Source organism: Dreissena polymorpha, chromosome 3 (assembly GCF_020536995.1).
Source record: "Dreissena polymorpha isolate Duluth1 chromosome 3, UMN_Dpol_1.0, whole genome shotgun sequence".
Taxonomy (NCBI): Eukaryota; Metazoa; Mollusca; class Bivalvia; order Myida; family Dreissenidae; genus Dreissena; species Dreissena polymorpha.
In genome coordinates this window covers 21,231,794-21,249,128 of record NC_068357.1, presented here as the reverse complement: position 1 = coordinate 21,249,128, position 17,335 = coordinate 21,231,794, and the positions used below count along the sequence as shown (strand labels likewise).

The following is a 17,335-nucleotide window of genomic DNA, read 5'->3' as shown; positions in this document are numbered from 1 at the left end:
ACGTTAAATGATTTATTGCATAATGTACATCCAGAATAAACAATAGTTCTCCCGCTGCATCTAGTGCAGATCATTGATAAGAGTACAAGCACTTAAAGAGCAATTAACAAGACTATTGCCAAGCAATAAAAGTCCCCTACCGGCTCCACCATTGTCAGAAATTACACCATTGTCAGAATATTTTATTATTTGTTGCCATAGCAACCAAATTTTTTAACGTAGGAACAAAATGAAATGACGTGCATAATGTCCATATTGCCATCTATCCATGTTCAAAGTTTCATCATGAAAAAATATTAAGAACTTTTAAAGTTATCGCAGGATCCAGAAAACCACCATTTTCAGCAGTATTTCTAGTCTATTTGTTGCCATAGCAACCAGAATTTTTGACTTAGGAACAAAATGAAACGATGTGCATAATGTCCATATTGCCATCTATCCGTGTTCCAAGTTTCATGAAAAATATTAAGAACTTTTAAAGTTATTGCAGGATCCAGAAAACCACCATTTTCAGCAATATTTTTGTCTATTTGTTGCCATAGCAACTAGAATTTTAGACGTAGGAACAAAATGAAATGACGTGCATAATGTCCATATTGCCATCTATCCATGTTCCAAGTTTCATGAAAAAAATTAAGAACTTTTAAAGTTATCGCAGGATCCAGAAAGGTGTGACGGATGGACAGACAGACAGACGGAGCACAAACCAGAAGTCCCCTCCGGTGAAACCGGTAGGGGACCAAAAACATGTGATTTATGCACTACTTAAAATTATAAAACATACTAAAATGTACACAGTACACTTACAAAATTTCTCGGTAAAGATACAGATCAGAGCACAGCATTTAAAAGGAAACATACTTGAACATATTTTTTATTTATCATAAAAATGCTAGCATGAATGTGGCTCATAGAGTTGGTAAAAAGTTGTTTTTTTTAAGATACGACATGGTGATCTATTGTAGTTTTTGAACATACATGACCCAGATTCAAACTTGGCCCTGATATTGTCATGATAGACATTCTTAGAAGACTTACCAAGTTTCATCAAGATCAAATATTAAACATAAAGTAAAACTTCAGCAGCATCAGATAGAGAGAAATGTTCCTATACAATGAACATGAACGGCAAACATGAGACACATCAGGTGATCACAATAGCTCACCTTGAACGCTTTGATGAGCTAAACACAATACCAGTCTGAATTTGAAATTTCTATTTAGTTTGAAAACATTTCTTAATCATCTAGTTAGGCATTCAACATTTATAAGAAAATGGAGGATCAGACTAGCATGATCAGATCACACAATTCAGTGCTTACAGCATATGGAATGTCAATTAACCCTTTACCACTTAGATACATATTTTGACGCATTTGTAGTCCCTTGGAAAGTTAAATTTAATTAAAGACCTTTCCTACTAGATTCAAGTTAAAAAGTTCATTTCAAACCCTTAAATACTTTTGAGCAGCAAACAGCACAAAACTTGAACAGACTGCAAGTTACTCTGGTTTTATGCTGTCCGCACATAGCCATTTTACTTTGCTTCTGAGTGGAAAAGGGTTTAGATGATAAAATAATACAAACTAGAGTTTTCTTCTAAATTACTTAAGAATGGGTTTAATTTTGCGAATTAATTTTTTTCTTTTATTTGTAATTTTATTCCCTCACATATTCAAAACCAGCACCAAAATATGTGTCTATATTATGAATCTTGGATAGTAAATATGCATTGTGCGCATACTGGTATTATATATTTGTAATAAAAGTGCAAATGTGTCTTAAAAATACCTAATATAAATGTGTGATACTGTCTCTCAAACTATGCCAAAACATTAACAATTTATATGCTAGTTTAAGTAATGAAATGTTTATAAGTAATTTTTTCCTTCCAATTTTAATTATGCATCTTTATGACAGAAATATTTTTTTTGGTCACTTTAAGAGAACATGAAATTTCGTCCTCCAAGTTTTAAGCATTCTACCATATGAATGTGGCCACATTTATCACAATCATTTAATGCTTTAATACGATACATATTCACAAATATATGATACATGTCCGGTAAATTAAATGGTTTGTCAAGCCCTTATTTGTTTCATAAGGTCTTCTTTATTTAAATGTTTATGATTAATAATATCTCAACATTAGTTTGCTTACCCTGTACATTGAAAACATTATCAAAATTCATGTACACAGGCCTTTCATACCGCTCCATAACTTAAGATTCCCATGGAAACTTTCGGAACAACAATCCAGAACCCAGCAGCAAAATCTGAACTTAACCAGTCAGAATCTACACTGAGCTATCACAAGGTTTTGTGTACAACACAAAATCTTTGGCACTGTCCTGCACATATACTTTTTTATTTTTACAATTCCAATACCACAGGGGCCCATTCTAGTACACTAAGTGTTCACAGTGTTTAATGATTTCAAGTTTTTGATGCAAAGCAAGCATGCCAGTCCCCCGTGGTCAGGCTCCATGTTGAAACCCTTGATCACACTGTCTTCTATCACCACTGAATACCTGAAACATGGAGATTAGTTTAAATTTATTTTTATTTTAGCTAAACTTCATTGAAAGCAAAAGGCTAATTGAAACACTCTTAAAGTCGGTCTCCTAGGTTGAACCAGTATTTAATGTCTTTTGGGGAGATTTAAAAACGCTTACTGGGTGAGGATGGAACCCATGAACTCCCTATTCAAGGTGCAGGATCACATGACTTTGTGGGGATTCCTATTAAACATTAATGGATGTAAACACAATGGTAAGTGGTGCTTTTTTTTCAAATAACTTTTTAAAACAATTGTTCTTAAGAATTTCAACTAGTGCATAAAAGACAGATTTGTATGCTGTTTATGGCAATGTGAAACACAAAACGGAATTACTTTATTTAAAAAGCCTGTGTTCTTGTTAAAACATTTGATTAATACTACATGGTTATGCTTTACACAAAGTGAAATTTTGTCACCAATTTCAGATGTATTCAAGGATTTATTCTTCAGCCTTAAGATATTGATACAAACTGCAAGAAAAACTTATATGCACTAAAGATGTATGCAAATGTATTTCAATAACTTGAAAACTTGCAAAAATACAGTCCTTAACGGTGTGTTTACATTCAGATTCTGCCCAGCCCGTCTGTAAACCCCTGCAAACCCCGTTGATACTGCACCCTGTATCCACTAGGTCATGGCAACCACAGAAAAATGGGGATGAAAGGGAGAGAAAGCAATCAAAAGAATACTAGGCTTGTGTTAAAGCCTTGAAATTTCTGCAGACAAAATGAGCTTCCCTTTACTTATTTTTATTATTTTAAAATTCAATCATTCTCTACCTCTTTTTAAGAATAAATTTAATTATAGCCTTAATTTCATAGAAGAAATAAAAGGAACTCACACTGAAAAACAAGATAATAGTGGACGTGCATGATGTGAATTAAAAAACCTGCCTGTCCAACAGTTCCCCTTAAGAGACTTAATAGATCTCTCCTTTGGATCTTTCAGTTCCCATTTATGTGACTTCGACCTTCCATTTGGACTTAACAGGTTCTCTGATGTGACTACAAAGGCCCATTGTTTGGATCTGACAGTTTTCACAATGTGACTACAAAGACCCACTATTTGGATCTGACATTTTCCATATGTGACCACATCAACCAACTGTTTGGATTGGACAGTTGCCATAATGTGACCACATAGACCTACCATTCTGAATTTACAGTTGCCCAGATGTGACCACATAGACATACCATTTGGATCTGACAGTTTCCTAAGTATAACCATATAGACCTACCATTTGGATCTGACAGTTTCCTAAGTATGACCATATAGACCTACCATTTGGACCAAACAATTGCCATGATAAGACCACATAGGTCTACTGTTTGGATATGATGTGATTGCATTGACCTGTCATTCTGAATAAAGTTGCCAAGATGGACTAAACAATGGCCATAATGAGACCACATAGGCCTACTGTTTGGATGTGATGACAGATCCATTAATGTTAAACATAGACCTACCATTTGGACCTAACAGTTTCTAGGATGTGACCCCATTCATCTACCATTTGGATTTGACAGTTGCCATCATGTGACTTCAAAGACCTCCATTTGGATGTGACAGTTGCATTAATGTAAGCACATATACTTCGCAACCATTATTAATCGTCAGGCATTAATTTTCGTGTATTCCGTCAGTCTACCGATTGACGAATTCAAGATCCTAACGAACAATTATGTCCCATATTTGAACAAATTATTAAGACTGAATTTTCAAAGGCATGAGGCCCTTAAATCCAACGTAATCCACGCATACATACTCCGTCTGTTTTGTAATAGATTACACAGTGTACTTAACTGACACATGACATTGCTCTAAAACGCGAGTGCAGTACAGCTGTATCGACTGCGTTGACTTCGTTTAGGTAGAAAAGTAATAATGAGTGCTTATTGTTAATAACTTTATTACCCATTGTGTTGTTGCAAATTATACAGCCTCCACGCAGCCGATCCGGATCAAAGACAATAAACGAAATTAAAAGATGATGATGTGTGATCAACACCTGACTTATATACATTCTCCGCATTGATGACAAATTTATACAGAACATATTGATTTGCGTTTGGTTGTTTGCGTTTAACTACAAAACAGATGTAAAAATAGCTTGTGCTTCGTTTATGGGCTATCGATAGTTTAATTATTGACAGCTTTGACAAGTTTTACGATACATGTTTCAATGTGTTACATGTAGCAATTAAAAACGTAACAGGTAAAGAGAAATTAGCAATCATGACGATTAGTTTCATCCAAACGTAGGGTATTTGTTTACATAAATTCACTTTTCAGGAAATCCCTGGAAAGCACATTTTTTGAATGACTGAGTATGACGCATAAAGCATTGCTTTGTATCCTATTGCATTCAATCTAAATTAAACTCAGTCGCCTATTGGTTGTTACAATTAAATCTGATTGTGCACTATGAAACACTGTCGCCATAATGCACTGTTAATTTTACACTTCAGAAAATTATTGTATTTAAAGTGATCAAATATTTACGATGCAAACCTGGAAACTTTATTGAAAATTGATCAATATTTTGCTTACACTAATTTTAACCAATAATCATCGCATCTTCTCTAATTTGCGCAGATAAAGGTAGATTGTTATTAGGTTTGGCGATGATAATAAATGATAAGACCAATTGGCAATTGCTTCACTGTTTTCAAACACTCATTAACGGTTATTCGGTCCCACTAATCTGCTATTCTTAATAATGATACACTAAGGGGGGTACATTACTGATCACCTGATAACAAAAGACTAGTATATTGACATGTGACAAACAGGGCCCCACCTCCTGCCAGTGACTCAAGTGTCCTCCCCTCTTTCCCTACTACGATTTATCGCAACCGCGATATATTTCGGACAAACAAATCGGATATTGACTGAAGCTTTTTATTTCGTTTTCAAGTCAGGAATTGGCGAATTTAAGTGCTGACAAAAACGTCATTTTTATAAAAATGAGCGACATTTCGTGCTGGCGAAAATAAAAATGGTTTCACAGTACCTACCGTTTGGTCTAACATTTCTCATGATTTGACCATATAGACCAACAATTTGGACCAAACATTTGAAAGGATGTTACCACATCGACCTACCGTTTCGATCTGACAGTTCCCATTATATGACTGCAGTCCAGATCCATTTCAATTGCCTTGGTAAACTCTGCCCTTAGGGTCCGCCAGCATCAGAATCTGGGTGGTAACATTTAAGAAAGTAATAATCATTGATTAACTCATAAATAAACATGACTTAGTTACATGAAGTGGCATTTTAAAATCAAAAGGGTGTCCAAGCAGTTAATATCCATGCATCAAAATGATTAATTAGTTATTATATGGTTGCTTTTTACATTATATCACAAGTTTATTTGCTATGGTAATACGATTGATAATGTTCTATGTTTGTTCTCAGGACTGAAGGATTCCGTATTATAACATTAATTGACTAGTCTGCACAGGCTAATCAGGAAAAACGGATGTAAAAAATTCCGGTAAGAGGGAGACTTGAAGTCGCTTTTTATCTACAGTTTCTTAATTTTTAGGCGACGTTTGGCGTAATAAAGCGACTTAGTCGCTCACGTCGCCCCCTAGTGTGAGCCCTGGACTTAACTTTCTGTTTTATAAAATAAAATTGTTAAATATTGCCTCTAAGTGAAAATCCAGTCTCGGCGGAAAGTGTGTCCCTGATTGCCCTGTGCCGACAGTACAGGTTAATTTGGGACAACACTTTCACACGTGCATTAGACCTTTTTTCCCAGATTTCTTCGCATAAATAACATAACACTTCACAATCATATCTCACAATTCAGAGCAAAACTCATCATATTTAAAACATCATATACATTTAAATGGCCCCTAAGTTTTCCTAACATTCAAAGTGTACAATGACCATCTCAGGAATCTTCCAACAAAGTTTGTTAAAAATCCACCAAGAAGTTTCAGATGAAGTGTGAACACCTAATTTAACCCTTGAGCACTTAGATACGTAATTTTACACATTTGTAGTCCCTTCGAAAGTTATATTTAATTTAAGGCCTTTCTAAGTAGATTCAAGTTTTTAAAGCTTCATCTCCAAACCTTAGATACTGATGAGCAGCAAACAGTATAAAACCTGAACAGACTGCAAGTTACTTGCAGGCTGTTCTGGTTTTATGCTGTTTGCATATAGGTAGCCATTTTCACTTTACTTCTAAGTGGGAAAGGAGTGAAGACAACGGAGATGTCTGAATACAACAGCTCAGTCTTACTAGAGCATTGAGGCTAACATATCTACAAATATCTACAAATTATATTATGTTTTAACCTAAAGCAAACAAATCTATGACAGTTACCTTATTCCTGGTATTCAGAGATTCAGCCCAAGCTGATACCACATATGGATCATTTACTGCCACACATGCTATAACGTCAAAACCTTCCGCCTGTAGTATCACATGAATTAAGAAATGTCACAAGAATGCATGATCATAAAAATTAAATAAACATCAAACAATTTAATAATGAATGAAGATTTACTTTAAACATAAACAGGTAGCTTTTTTGTACAACATTCTTTGTGTGTAAAGTACCTTTCCAAATTGAATCATTAATGCTTGCACTATAAAATAAATCTTTAGGTTGACTTGTTGGTGGTCATATTTCTTTAATTTATGTCAAATGACATACATGTTGTATTTTCTAGACCCACCTTGAATTTATCATAGTTGTCCAAATATTCAGGCATATGTGTCTGAAACAAAATGGGCTGAGAAATAAACAAGAAAACAATATCTGTATAAAAATGTGCATTACAAATTCATGAACAACAAGAGATGTGTTTGTCAGAAACACAATGCCCCCTAATGCGCCGCATTTTTTTAATACCTTTGACCTTGAAGGATGACCTTGACCTTTCACCACTCAAAATGTGCAGCTCCACGATATACACATGCATGTCAAATATGAAGTTGCTGTGTTCAAAATTAAACAAGATGTGTTTTGTGAAACACAATGTCCCCCTATATGACGTTTGACCTTGAAGGATGACCTTGACCCTTCACCACTCAAAATGTGCAGCTCCTTGAGATACACACGCATTTCAAATATAAAATTGCTAGCTTCAATATTGCAGAAGTGACATTACATGAGCAATTTTGACCCATATATTTGACCTTGAAGGATGACCTTGACCTTTCATCACTCAAAATGTGCAGCTCCCATGAGATACACATGCATGCCAAATATCAAGTTGCTGTCTTCAATATTGCAAAAGTATTCATAAAATAAGCAATTTGGGCCACATATATTTGACCTCTGACCTTGAAGGATGACCTTGACCTTGACCTTTCACCACTCAAAATGTGCAGCTCCATGAGATACACATGCATGCCAAATATCAAGTTGCTATCTTCAATATTGCAAAAGTATTCATAAAATAAGCGATTTGGGCCACATATATTTGACCTCTGACCTTGAAGGATGACCTTGACCTTGACCTTTCAACCACTAAAATGTGCAGCTCCATGAGATACACATGCATGCGGCATGCCAAATATGAAGTTGCTATCTTCAATATTGCAAAAGTATTCATAAAATGAGCGATTTTGGCCACATATATTTGACCTCTGACCTTGAAGGATGACCTTGACCTTTCACCACACAAAATGTGCAGCTTCATGAGATACACATGCATGCCAAATATGAAGTTGCTATCTTCAATATAGCAAATGTTATTGCAAAATGTTAAAGTTGGCGCAAACCAACCAACAGACAGGGCAAAAACAATATGTCCCCCACTACTAAAGTGGGGGACATAAAAAGTTATGAAAATTTATGTTTTTTATAGTTTGACCTTGAAGGTTGACCTTGACCTTTCACCACCCAAAATGTGCAGCTCCACGAGAAGTAAGTAAGAGATTGATTGGAGAAATGAATTTTTTTATTTTTTTAATTTTAACCTTTGACCTTGAAGGATGACCTTGACCTTTCACCACTCAAAATGTGCAGCTCCACGAGATACACATGCATGCTAAGTATGAAGTTGCTGTGTTCAATATTTAAAAAGTTATGATAAAACTTTAACGAAGGTTAAAATTTTAGGAAAGAAAAATACAATGATATTTGACCTTTGACCTTGAAGGATGACCTTGACCTTGACTTTTCACGACTCAAAATGAGCAGCTTCATGAGATACACATGCATGGTAAATATCAAGTTGGTATGTTAAATATTGCAAAAGTTATCAAACTTTAACCAAGGTTAAAGTTATGGAAAGAATGACAGACAGACAGGACAAAAACAATATACCCCCAATCTATTGATCCGGGTGCAGCTCCACGAGATACACATGCATGCCAAGTATGAAGTTGCTGTGTTCAATATTAGAAAAGTTATGATAAAACTTTAACGAAGGTTAAAGTTTTAGGAAAGAAAAATACAATGATATTTGACCTTTGACCTAGAAGGATGACCTTGACCTTGACTTTTCACCACTCAAAATGAGCAGCTTCATGAGATACACATGCATGGTAAATATCAAGTTGGTATGTTCAATATTGCAAAAGTTATCAAACTTTAACCAAGGCTAAAGTTTTGGACAGACAGACAGACAGACAGGACAAAAACAATATACCCCCGATCTATTGATCCGGGGGCATAAAAAAGATTCCTTGCAAAATTGATATTGCAATAAATGGAGAGAATATGCAAGATACTTTGCATAAAAAGCCATTGTAAATATTGTATAATAAATACCTATAAAGTGACAATTCAAAAACAGTAACATGCCATTAACATTTTAAATGATTTCCTTAACAAATAATACATGCTTTCATGATCCCAGCTTTCTTATTATAGCAAAAGCAGAATGTTAAGCATTGATAAGTAATAGAGTGTTAACTTTTGTGAAATAATTGATCATTAATTTTCCTACCTTACATCCCGGCGTGAAGGCCCCCAACACAGAAAACAGGACTCCTCTCTTTCCTTTGAAGAGTTCATGGGCATTCACTTTATTATTGGGAGTGTCCACGTAAAGATCCACAGATGGTACAGGAATTCCTCGCTGCAAAAGTTCCCAAATTTGAAATTGTTCTTATATAATGAAAAATGCTTTAGTCATGTGTTGGAAAAAAAACCTTAAAACTTCTGAATACTTGCATTGTTGTGAGTATGAATTCAAACCAAAACACTATGATTGTACTACTGAATAACTGATACTTCATAACACAAAGTGTACAATCCACAAGCAAGAAAAATCATGCAGAATGTCAAGTCTAAAAAAATCTCAATCTAAAACCTTTACACTTGTGTGTGTGTGTGTGTGTAGCGATATTTCTAAGTTTATGAGGTTCCTCTGTGCCTGAGGCTGCACTATGTGTTGACATAGAGTGTTTCCCAACACTCCTACCTAATTAACTTACTAGATTCACGAAAGTAGGGTTTCATTTTGAACTTAAGCTGCAATCTCCAGTTATTGGTTTGTTACTGACAAGGTTTCAATTTTAATGTGGTTTTGAGATGCAGCGATTTTGTTCCCTATTGGGAAAATTGCAGTACTGTACCAATATGGTACAAATGAGCACAAAAAACCTTAAAGTTGGGAAAATTAATGTCTTCAAATCTTCAGATTGGGAATTATGGGTCTTCCTAATCGCTTGGTATTGATTGCACAAACTAATTCAAATATTTATTTACATGCATTTTGGCTTCAAATATTCAGTTTCAGAGCTAATTATATATGTTTAAATGCAAATAATCCACTTTGGAAATGTAATTGATGAAATTCACCTTCCTTTTCGGGGAATTTTTCACATGGCAATGGAAAATTTGGTAGTTTTTTCTCAATTTTTAAAGTATCTTATATGGGTAATTTTATGCCCCCGAAGGAGGGCATATAGTGGTCGCACTGTCCGTCTGTTTTTTCCGTCATAATTTTGCTTTAATGTTCCGAATATGCTCATAACTTCTATGTCGCTTCAGATGTAACCTTCATATTTGGTATGCATGTGTTCATGGACAAGGCATTCCCATAGGCACACTAATTTTGACCTTGAACTTTGGGTCCGCGTTAAGGTTTCGAAATATGAGTTTCGAAAAAAGTGTTTTTCGGGGGCACATGTCTTCCGATGGAGACAGCTCTTGTTTAAAAAAGAAAACAATTGCTGAGATGGAGGGGCGCAGCTAGAGGAAACCCCACCTGTCTGTAAGCACCTGCCAAATGTACATGCTTCCTGGAACAGGGATTGAAATAAAGTTGCATATGTGAGAAGCATGTGTACCAACCATTGTGCTTACCTGACAGCCCTATTACACAGAAGGACAGACAATTGTATGTTTTAACAACAAGGCAACATATATTGCTGAACTATTCACTGAATTGTTTAAAAAATTAACTAAATAAAGTGTTTAATTGTTAAAAGTGGAAAACAACAATCTCTAACCACGGAGTGAACTGTGTATATTGATAGGAGATGAATCGAGTATTTGACCCTTACTGTAGTAAATTCAATCTTATGCAAAAACTATTCATCCGATTTTATTGGTTTATACGTTATCTTGTTGCTTATTAATTCCTCTTTCAAAAAAATATAACTTTTAGTATATTCCCGCTGTTATTAATGGATTTATAGCGAGTTAAACACAAGAAATACACATTTTATGTTTTACCACCGCGCGTTTTACCGTGTTGTGGCTATCGATCTTTTACAATTAGCGTACAGCGAAGCGCCGAGGTTAAACATTTTGATGTACCCACTCACGTCTTTTGTTAAATTTTAGTTTCATTTCTCGACTTATTTTGACAAATTATATATCATTAGAAAGCTTACATTACTTAGTAAACAGATATATAAATATATATTAAGTTTTTCTTCTGATTTCGACAGCCCGGCGAGTTATAACTTTAACGTTTGCAAATATTATACCGTTTTGGAGTTTTAGAATCTATATAGATTTACGGTTGACATGTTTGTACTTAATACCAATTTGTAGTGTTTATATTTGGAGTTCAGTTTTAAAAATTACATCTTGCTTAGGAGAATAGAATTCTGTATACGATAGAAAAAAAAATGTTTAAAAACGATTGTAATTAAGGAATGAAGGCGGAAGAAAGTAGCGCGCGTTCCTAACGCACTGAACTGATGCTACGGTCTTGGCGATTATGCTTTTGTTTAGAAACCGGCCATTGAATTTCCTTTGCCATGATAATTATATTTTTTATGGAATATATTGTAGTATTTTGTAACGTTACTTAGTAAACAGATATATAAATATATATTAAGTTTTTCTTCTGATTTCGACAGCCCGGCGAGTTATAACTTTAACTTTTGCAAATATCATACCGTTTTGGAGTTTTAGAATCTAGATTTACGGTTGACATGTTCGTACTTAATACCAATTTGTAGCGTTTTTATTTGGAGTTCAGTTTTAAAAATTACATCTTGCTTAGGAGAATAGAATTCTGTATACGATAGAAAAAAATGTTTAAAAACGAAAGTAATTAAGGAATGAAGGCGGAAGAAAGTAGCGCGCGTTCCTAACGCACTGAACTGATGCTACGGTCTTGGCGATTATGCTTTTGTTTAGAAACCGGCCATTGAATTTCCTTTGCCATGATTATTATATTTTTTATGGAATATATTTTAGTATTTTGTTCACGAAACATATCAATAAAGCTTATTATAAATGAATCTTAATAAATTAACGATTTCAGCTCTTGTTTATAACACAGAAAGGGTGTTAAATTTATGATGAAACAGCGTATATAGCGGACCCTCTCGATATTATTCGGCTTTGCATGCATACTTGAAATAAAAGGGGTGTCAAAAACATTCATCGTTTGCTGTTTATTATCATTCAACTAGGTAATTTTGTATAATTATATGAAATGTTATTAACCTTAAATTATCAATTTATTAAAGATTCTTGAAAATCACGGTCGGTGTTATGTGGGTCATTTCGTATTTTGACATCAGGGCATCATGTCCAACTATTCAAAATCAGATTTTTTTTCACTGGGACGATGACGGCTTAGATTTAGACAGTCAGACAGATAGTTTATTCAGACTTATACAACAGTACATCGTCTTCAACTCAAATATATAAATTATTTTTAGACGAATTGTTAGGTGATTACACATATAGCAGTGATGATTCTGAGAATGTTGCCATGTTTCTTATCCGTGTAATCTAGAGTCCGTGGTTTGAGCATTTTTATCGCGGTGTTCAATAAAAGATATCTCAATAATCTTGTTTATTGATAGATCTGTGGTTTTATTGCCCCTGTGTTCAGCACAAACCAATTATCTCGTTATGATCAGATACTGTGCTGACCAATACTAAATAACACTATGGTGTCATACGCCGCAGGGACCTATACTTGTATATTGGTCCCTAACCACAGGTGGCAATGTCTGGTCAGTTTACACTTTTTATGATACCTCCATGTCTTCTCGTGGTATTAGTGGTCATTTCTTGGAGTAATGTAACGCCAAATACTCAATTTTGCGTTTATAAGATATGTAGCGTATTGAAAACATTCATAGTCATCTGCCCATACAGATTGCCATAAACTAAATACTGTATAGATGTCAGCCAGCTTAATCATAATTATTATAAGTGCTTAATACCTATACATGTACATTTTAAACATTAAAAAAATCTAATACTTAACATTTAACGTATTTAGCGGGTACCGGTTAAAAACTCCGTCATTTCGTAGTCCTATAAAAAGTGTATGGTAGTGTACGGAACAACACGATTAAAAACAGCATTCTCATTTGACCACAACAGGGTTAAATAATCTTTCCGAAAAATACAAATAATACAGAGTTATAATTTAGAATTCTATATATTTATAACTCTGATAACTTATAAAGATATTTCAATATACATGCATAGATAGTTGACCGTGATTTTCAAGAACCTCTAAATAATTTTAATTAATTTATAATTTATGGTTAATAACCTTTCATATAATTTTACATAATTACCTTTTTTATAATAAACAAAAAACAATGAATGTTTTGACACCCATTATATTAGAAGTATGCAAAGCCGAAAAATATCAAGAGGGTCCGCTATATATGCTGTTTCATCATAAAATTAACACTTAGTGTTTTATCCGGGCCGTTGCTTTTTTGAAGCGCCTCGCTGCCCCTTTCAAAGCAAATCAGCGCCACGCTGCCCTTTCAAAGGCCGCCGCCCTGTTTTCCGCCGTGCGCGACCTTATTGATAACATCTTAATTGCCTATTAACCAAGCTATTATCAGCGAAGATTCGCGCGGTTGTGAATTCATCATGCGTGAATAACCATGTGTCAATATCAATCGATAATTTCAGTGGCTTTGTAACACTACCGGAGTGCACAGTTACTTAGGAGACTTGATGAAAACCTCGATGTTATTCACGTGGAAATTGTGCATTTCATGCATAATTCAGTTATATAAAAATATTTATTTTTACGCGTAATTAAATTTAAAAAAAAAGGTTGTATCTGTAAAATATTGATTTGATTTCAATTTAATGCAAAACAGTTTTAAGTTAATAAAATTTAATTAACAGGGCTTGCACTAAGCGGCGTACGGCCGTATATTACGCCCGATAATTGTTTCCATACGCTGATTACAAAGCCCCATGACGTCCACTGTACTTCCTGAAAATTGGCCATACGCCGAAAATAGCAATCCGTGACATATTAAAGCTGTCGATTAAAATAACGCTCCGCCTCCTATCCAATACAATTGGCGCAGGCTCATATTAAAGCTGTCGATTAAAATAACGCTCCGCCTCCTATCCAATACAATTGGCGCAGGCTCACAGTAGATGTGTGTTGATGAATTGTAGCAGACGACAATCTTAACACGTTTGCTGTTCACGGTTAAGCAGAGCGCGCTTAATTGGAGCACGTGCTTGTTTATTGTCACGATGTTTTGATTACAATAACATGTGAATGTCTGCAAAGAAGTTGATACCCCGTCTTGGACCCTGTTTGGCCAAAAGTTGTTAATTGTTGTAACAGTAGTAACCTGCACCATTGGTTCAATTAAGAACATTATGACCCGTTTGTAACTTGTCAAAATATGTTAATTGGCAAACACAGATATGAATTTTACAAAAATATTGAACTTGTACCACTTCTCATTCGTGTTTGGAATGTCGCAACGTACGCTTTCCGATTTTGGCATTCCACTTTCGACGAAACGTAAATTAGAAATTGATGCAAATTGCTTTGTAAGCAAAACAAGTTTATATTGGAGACCAATTAACGTGTATTGAATTAATTGACAATGAACAAAAGACAGTACGGCGCCGTTCCTAGTTACACTTTCTGCGAAATAAAATGTACACAATACAACGTGGTCATGAAAGTTCAAAGTGAAAACAATACCCGTTTACAATTTTATGCGGCAACACTTTAATTTTAGTACATGCATATTTCACCATGTCATTTATTAAATAAAAATAAAATAATTAAGTTATTTGAAAGCCCAGTTGTCATATAAAGTCCTCGACTTGAGTGCTGACAGGGAAGCCAGTTGTATATCATGTATATCCTATGGTGTTTAAACTTGTTTTTTGTTACTACATGAAAATATAAAACACATAATAAAATATACATTCTGGATTTTGTTGGTTAAATTATTCAACAATAAATCTCAAAACTATACATACAATGTTTGTGTGTAACAAAGCTTGTTATTAAGTCACTATACCGATATATTTGTGCCCTTTTTATGGATGTCGCGCGCTTAAGTGCCCTTTTTTGAAATTTTGCACCACGCCTCTTTTCCTTCCTGTATAAAACACTATTAAACACCCTTTCTGTGTTATAATCAAGAGCTGAAATCGTTAATTTATTAAGCTTCATTAAAACTTAGCTTTATTGATATGTCTCTAGAACAAAATATTTCAATATATTCCATACAAAATATAATAATCATGGCAAAGGAAATTCAATGGCCGGTATCTAAACAAAAGCATAATCGCCAAGACCTTAGCATCAGTTCGGTTTGTTAGGACCGCGCGCTACTTTCTTCCGCCTTCATTCCTTACTTGCTTTCATTTTTAAACCATTTTTTTTTCTATCATATACAGAATTCTATTCTCCTAAGCAAGATGTTATTTTTAAAACTGAACTCCAAATATAAACGCTACAAATCGGTTTAAAGTACTAACTTGTCAACCGTAAATCTAGATTCTAACACTCCAAAACGGTATGATATTTGCAAAAGTTAAAGTTATAACTCGCCGGGCTGTAGAAATCAGAAGAAAAACTTAATATATCTGAAAACTACGTTACGTAAGCTTTCTAAAGATATATAATTTGTCAAAATCAGCCTAGAAATGAAACTATAATTGAACAAAATACGTGAGTGGGTACATCAAATGTATAACCTTGGCGCTTCGATAAAAGATCGATAGTTACGACACGGTCACATGACTTAGACACAACAAGATATTTGGCGTAACAGTCCCGTTTCTTATCTGTGTAATCAAGAGTCCGTGCTCTAACCCAGTTAATAAAAAGAAATAATATTACATTGTAGAATGACATTCAAAACTTGTAATCACCACTTTCATATTTCATTATATATTGTCATTATGATTCTGAAGCATTAATGCGCCTTCCTAAATAACCAAACTATTGCCCATAGAACGAAGCCAACCATCCGAAAATTGATCAAGTTTTAAGGTGAGTGCCAGCAAGTCCTTTACTAGACTAGGAGGTTCTAAAATTGCCAAACGAAGCAAACACGTATAATCTTAATACCTTTAAATACCATCGTATATGTGTTTTTACAAAGTCTGTTCTGTTGGTGCTGTTCAGTATGTTAATATAACTTCGTCTAACAGCTGCTGCCATTTTTAATCGATTTATGTTGTTTACATCACACTAAATGCCACATCGATGACTTACTACAGAATCCCCCGTCAAAACATCAATAGAAGACCACATTCAGAAATGCAACAACATACTACTGGGAGAGCACATGGAAGGATGAACTATCAACACAATCTACTGCAAAGTACATACAGGTACAATCTCCACCTATTGAACACCCACACAATCTTTGGGCATCAACCGATCCAAAACCACATGAGGTCCGGGGAGCTGAACTCAAAGCCCGGCTCCTTACAGGAACCTATATCCTGCAATGTAATTCAGCAGGGTTTCATCGGAACGAGGTATCTGCTACTTGCAAGCTGTGCACCATGGGTGACGAAACCAGGGAGCATCTTCTACTGACATGCAAGGCTCATACAGAGGTACGAAGCGAGGGAATGAACATGCTGCAACAAATTATTGGGAGACAGGAGTTAGCTTCCATTCGTTGTAATGGGGACCTACTCATAAGACCATATTAGACTGCACTCATGTATCATTACAGCAACACATCAACCGAACGAAAAAGCAGAGGACTGATGTCGAGAGATGGTCGATGATCTACTGGGAGCGAATTATTTCATCTCGAACTGGCAAACTTTCTGTAGCAATATAGTGGGTATCTAAACTATGTATCTTCCTCATAAATGGTCCTCTTTATACTTTTAGGTTTTTTTGCATGACCAAGTAAGCCAAGAAATTACATGAACTGACACTAAATTATGATAAAAGGGAAAACTAATTGATGTGCATGAAAAATGTATATAAGTTATGTTCGGGAACTGTACATATGTGCATTTTGTGAATAACACTGATTCAAGCTATCCTCAAGAAGAATTCTACTTAGAGGATTGATCCGAAGCAAACGGATACAGCCCCCAGACAACAACAACAATAGGG

General features: G+C 34.9%; 1 pseudogene; it reads right to left on the bottom strand.

The window, feature by feature from the left end:
• Positions 1 to 86: 86 nt before the first annotated feature.
• Positions 87 to 16,439, bottom strand: LOC127873253 (peroxiredoxin-5, mitochondrial-like; annotated as a pseudogene).
• Between the last annotated feature and the right edge of the window lie 896 nt (positions 16,440 to 17,335).